Below are 6,000 nucleotides of genomic sequence, written 5' to 3'. Positions count from 1 at the left end.
TGAAGTTTATTTATTTTAAGAGGGAGAGAGAGCAAGCATGCATGTGCACACAGGAGAACTGGGGAGGGGCAGAGCGAGAGGGAGAGAGAGAATCCGAAGCAGGCTCTGCACTGTCAGTGTGGAGCCTGACGTAGGGCTCGATCCCATGAACTGTGAGATGATGACCTGAGCCAAGATCAAGAGTTGGATGCTTAGCCAGCTAAGCCAGCCAGGCGCCCCAGCTGTGAAATTTATATGCCGAGGCTCCGGGTGTGTGGCATCACACTAGCGATAGTACTGTCGACCTCATCGAGCTTGGGAGGATGAAATGTATGTGAAAGTGACGGAGTGGGTGTGGTTGGGATGGTTCACCTTGTCTGCCCCCGTCCCTCGCTGGCATGGAGACTCCAGCTGGTGGTCGGTGCCTGCACCTGTCAGTCCATCCTGTGAGAGGCTTTTCCTGCCTATTGCCTGAAACGGCCCTTTTAAATTCAGGATGTCCTCAGAACTGCAAAGGGACCAATGGAGCAGAAACAAGCCCGTATTGTGGAGTCACTGTGGCCTGGCTTATGAAATCTGGGTTGGCGATCGCGTGGTAGCTCAGAGCACGGGCTGGGAGTCAGGCAGGCCCGGGCCGAGTATCAGCCCTGCCATCACATGTCTTCAGGCAAATGACCAACCCGCCTAGGTCACAGTTTCCTGTCCCCTACAATGCAAATGCTGATAGTAACCACCTCGCAGGGCTTCCGTGAGCATTAAATGTGAGAGTGTCGGTGCATTTCTTAGCCGGGTCAGCATCCCCGGTCATCGTGGGAATGTACAGACATCTGCACTCAGCGCACAAGCAGCAGAGGGCAAATTCCAAGCCTCTGAAACGAGCCTCCCCTGGTGAGGCAAGCGGCTCAGGGTGCGCACGTCCACCCTGTCTCTGGGTCCCTCACCAGGCCAGACGCCATCCTGGAACACATCCGTCCGCAGCAGGGAGGACTTCCTTGAGTCACGGTGGGTCGGCGGCTGCAGATAGTTGGGGTCTTTGGACAGTCAATGGTTTGCTGTCTTTGCTGTGCCGACATTAACAATGGCACATACTTCCATTGCTCTGGCTCATTCCCTTCCCGTTTGCAACTGCACAGCCACTCACTGAAAGGCAATGTTGGAGGGGCGCCTGAGTGGATCAGTCAGGTAAGCATTCGACTCTCGATTTCGGCTCAGGTCATGATCTTACGGTGGTTAGATCGAGCCCCGCGGCAGGCTGTGCGCTGAGTGAGGAGGGTGCCTGGGATTCTCTCTCCCCCTCTCTCCCTGCCCCTCCCCTGCTCGTCCTCTCTCTCTCTCTCCCAAAATAAAGAAGTAAACATTACAAAATAAATAAATAAAAAGCAATGTCGGAGATGCCTTCAATCACCCTAGTGCCTTGCCAAAGGCCTGGATCAAAAGAGGTGCTCCATTAATATTTACTGAACAAACTACCTCCTACAAAATGCTTACAAATACCCGCACCAAGTGTCTGCTGCAGCTATGGTGGAAGAAGTTTCCTAGACTACTCGGCACCGCCTGGTTTCTCAGGAGACTTTTTTCTTCCCTGGGCATCAAACGTACTTAAATGCTGCAGCTAGAGCTAAAAAGAACTTGTTCCCTTTCAATAAAATGTAGCTTCGTCCTCATTTTTCAGCTTAACCGTTTCATCTTCAGTATGAGGGGATTTCAAATGTACTTTGAAAACTGGGAAGACCCATAAAAGCATAATTGCTACTGTTTCATGTAACAAACTAATAGAGGTTTCAGGCAAAAGGAGCCTGGGTCCCTGCTAGTCCTGATTTTCTAAAGGTCTAACAATTTTTTTACACCGGTTCGGTGTAGCAAAGTTGTATTTGAAAGAAACAAAGAAAGAGAAACACAAGATCAAGAATGCCTTTGAGTGATTCACTGAACAGTAGTTTGCTAGGAGTCTCATTCCTGCAGGCAGCAGACCTCAGTCACATCAGTGAACGGGTAAACCAGAAGCTCTCACCAGGCTGGAGCTCCCCATTTGCTCTGGCTGAAGTCAGCATTTAGAAAATATGAAGCAGAGGGGTGCCTGGGTGGCTCAGTCCGTTGAGAGGGTGACTCTTGATTTCAGCTTAGAAAGATCGAACCCTGCATTGGGCTCTGCACTGACAGCATGGAGCCTGCTTGGGATTTTCTCCCTCTCTCGCTGCCCCTCCCCCACCTTCAAATAAATAAACATTAAAAAAAAAAAGAATATACAAAACACATCTCACCCATCTCCCTGATGCTAATCATCTCTCATACAATGGCCACAGGGATCCTTCTAAAACAGATCCAATCCTGACTCCTGGGACACTGCTCCTCTGGTTTTCCCTCTACCATTTTTTTTTTAACATTTATTTATTTTTGAGAGACAGAGAGAGACAGAGCAGGAGCAGGGGAGGGGCAGAGAGAGAGGGAGACCCAGAATCTGAAACAGGCTCCAGGCTCTGAGCCATCAGCACAGAGCCCGACGTGGGGCTTGAACTCATAAACCATGAGATCATGACCTGAGCTGAAATCAGACGCTTAACCGACTGAGCCACCCAGGTGCCCCTCCGTCTACCATTTTGATTTTCCTTCTCTGTTGCAATCAAAAGCTCACCTCTGTCATCAGCCCTTTCCGTGGAGTGCATCAGGGCTTCGGCCTCAGCCCTTTCCAATACTTCTTCCTTGTGCTCTCCTCCAACAGTTTCAAGTATATCTAGAGGCTTAATTCCCACCTACAAACAGGCGACCCAATTATTTCTAACTCCGGTCCAGATATCTCCTCTGACCTCTAGATGCACTCATTCAATTGCTTGCTTGAGGCCTTCACTTAAATATTTCCATGGCATCTCAACCTTCATTTATTCAACACGAACTCATGGTACTTTTTTTTTTTTTTCAGTGTTGTAGCCAATGACCCTGCCAATCGTCTGGCTGCAGGAGCGAGACCCAACTGTCACCTCCAGCACAGTCCTCTCCCTCCAGCCCCATGTCCGACCATCATCAAGCTTCCTCTCCTTCTCCATCACTACTGCTCTGGAGCAAATGTCCGTGATTTGTCTCTTAGGCTATTACAACAGCCTTTCAACAGATTTCCATTTTTCCCCCTGAATTGCAGATCTGATCAGGTTACCAACTCTCAACAACTATTAAAAAGAAAAATCTTTCCCCAGGACTCCCTGAAAATAAAGATCACCTGGAAAATCTTTTAAAACAGTTTCTGGGGACCCAATGCAGATTTATGGAATTAGAATCTCCAGGATAGCAGCTTAATAATCTGTTTACTAAATAACCACCCCAGTAATTCTCACTGTCAACAAGTTTGAGGCTCTAAAATGGCCCATGTGACCTGCAGTGTGTCCACAGCCCTGGGTCCTGCCTGCTTTTGGGGTCTTACTTTCCTCTGCACAAACTTTTCCCCGGAGCTCCAGCCTTCCTTGCCTTCTTTCGTTTATTCAGCGTAACACGCTGTCTTGTACCCCCTGGCCTTTGAGGAGGGTGTATTCCACTCTTGCTGGAAGCATCTGAGCTCTATGGATCTCCGACACAGAAAACCCACAGCTTAGACGTCTCGCTAAATCTCTTTGGGCGGCGATAACAAAATACTATGGCCTGGATGATTTATTTCTGTTCTGGAGGCTGGGAAGTCCAAGATCCAGCTGCTGGCAAATTCAGTGTCTGGTAAGGCCCAAATTCCTGGTCCATAGATAGCACCTTTTTTTTTTTTTTCCAACGTTTATTTATTTTTGGGACAGAGAGAGACAGAGCATGAACGGGGGAGGGGCAGAGAGAGAGGGAGACACAGAATCGGAAACAGGCTCCAGGCTCTGAGCCATCAGCCCAGAGCCTGACGCTGGGCTCGAACTCCCGGACCGCGAGATCGTGACCTGGCTGAAGTCGGACGCTCAACCGACTGCGCCACCCAGGCGCCCCGATAGCACCTTTTTACTGTGTCCTCACACCGTGGAATAGGCAAAGAAACTGTCTAAGGTCTCTTTTCTAAGAGGCACTAATCCCACTCATGAGACCTTCACCTTCATGACTTAATTCACCTCCCAAAGGCCCTGCCTCCTAATACCATCACTTGGGAGGTTTCAATATAGGATTTTGAGGGAAACACAAACATTCAGAGCACAGCACTCCCCCAGTCTTTTATCAGATCAGTTACCCCCAATGCCTGTAAGCTCGCTTGGTAGAGGGTTGTAGATAGGGTTTCACTGGCAACCAATAAATACAACATCCCACATTTATCTTAACTGTCCTTTCCAAGAAAATAGGACCCCAAAGTCATTTTCTTGACGATTGGTCTCTTAAAGCCAATTCACTTTGCACCAGTCACAATGCTGTTTTATTTATTTATTTATTTATTTATTTAATGTTTATTTTTTAGAGAGAGAGAGCATGAGTGGGAGAGGAGCAGAGAGAGAGGGAGACACAGAATCTGAAGCAGGCTCCAGGCTCCGAGCTGTCAGCACAGAGCCCGACGCTGGGCCTGAACCCACAAACCGTGAGATCATGACCTGAGATGAAGTCGGACGCTTAACTGACTAAGCCACCCGGGCGCCCCAATGCTGTTTTATTTAAAGTTAACCTAAGCACCATACCGATGTCATCCTCCTTCTTTCTTCCTTCGGAGAGAGATTGTGTTAATGCTTTTAGTTCTCCCTTGCTTGAGCAAAAAATAAATTCGGTGTGGTTTTCCCAATTTTAACAGTTTGAATATGCTTCCCACTTCCCACCTCCCCTTCAAAGGCTTCCTGTGGCCTTGGCTGGTCTTTCCCAACTCACCCTTCATTCACCTTAGCTCGCTGCCAATTTCCCGGAGAAGTATCTCAGAGCCCCTGAAAGGCCTCCTCGTTCCCAGTGCCCTTCACGGTGGGATTTTTACACTCCTTTGCAGGGGCCGTATTTGAAAGCTGTCCTGCCCTAGACCATAAGCTCCAAGAGGGCAGAATCCTCCTGTTCTCACTCTCTACTGCTGGTCCAGCACCGGGCCAGGCAAGCCTCCCACAGCTGAGACGCCTCCATATTCCTTGAATGAATGAATGAATGAAGCTCTCCCTTTGTTTTAAAATATCCAGTGATTCGCCATTGCCTGTGGATAAAGGATGAACCCCTTCCTACTCCAAAATGAACATAAAAACATCCATGATGCTGCTTCAGATGTCTTACAGCCTGGCCTCTTCCGTTCATGCCCCCAGCACTCCCCTTACTATTCTCTCCTTCCCTTCTTGTTACCACCGTCCGTCATTTCCTATGACTCATTCATGACTTAGAAAAAATACAGAAGAACATGTTAAAACCCACACTCTGGGGATGCAATAAGTGAAATCTCGATGCCAAGGAAATCATATAAAATGCATGACCCAATTCCTTCAAAAAATGAACTGCTGGATTGGGGGTGGTTGGTGGGCAGGGGGAGAAGGGATGGGGAGGCAACATGTAGATTAAGAGATTTAAAAACACATCAGCCAAGGGGCGCCTGGGTGGCTCAGTCAGTTAAGCGTCTGACTTCCGCTCAGGTCATGAGCTCATGGTTCGTGAGTTTGAGCCCCGTGTTGGGCTCTGTGCTGACAACCCGGAGCCTGGAGCCTGCTTTGGATTCTGTGTCTCCCTCTCTCTCTGCCCTACCCCTATTTATACTCTGTCTCTCTCTGTCTCTCAAAAATGAATAAACGTTAAATTTTTTTTTTAAAAAAACACATCAGCCGATCACAGTGAGTGCACCTTGCTTGGACCCCGGTTCAAACCAACGGTAAAAAATAAACATTGATTACATTTCTGGGACAAATGGAAGTTTGAACACTTCCCATTTGGTATCAGGAAACCACAGAGATTCTTTAGGTGATATTAGTATTGTGATTGTATTTTTTTTTAATATCCTTATCTTTCAGGGAGACATCCTGAAATATTTATGGATTAAATGACATCATGTCTGGGAGTTGCTTCAAGATGATCCAAAAAGGGGGAAATCGATGAGGATCTGGATGAAGGGATAAAGACAGA

The sequence above is a fragment of the Herpailurus yagouaroundi genome, unplaced genomic scaffold, assembly GCF_014898765.1.
Source record: "Herpailurus yagouaroundi ecotype Mexico unplaced genomic scaffold, PumYag 180, whole genome shotgun sequence".
NCBI lineage: Eukaryota > Metazoa > Chordata > Mammalia > Carnivora > Felidae > Herpailurus > Herpailurus yagouaroundi.
The sequence above is the reverse complement of the archived record's forward strand: the minus strand, read 5'-3'. Positions refer to the sequence as shown.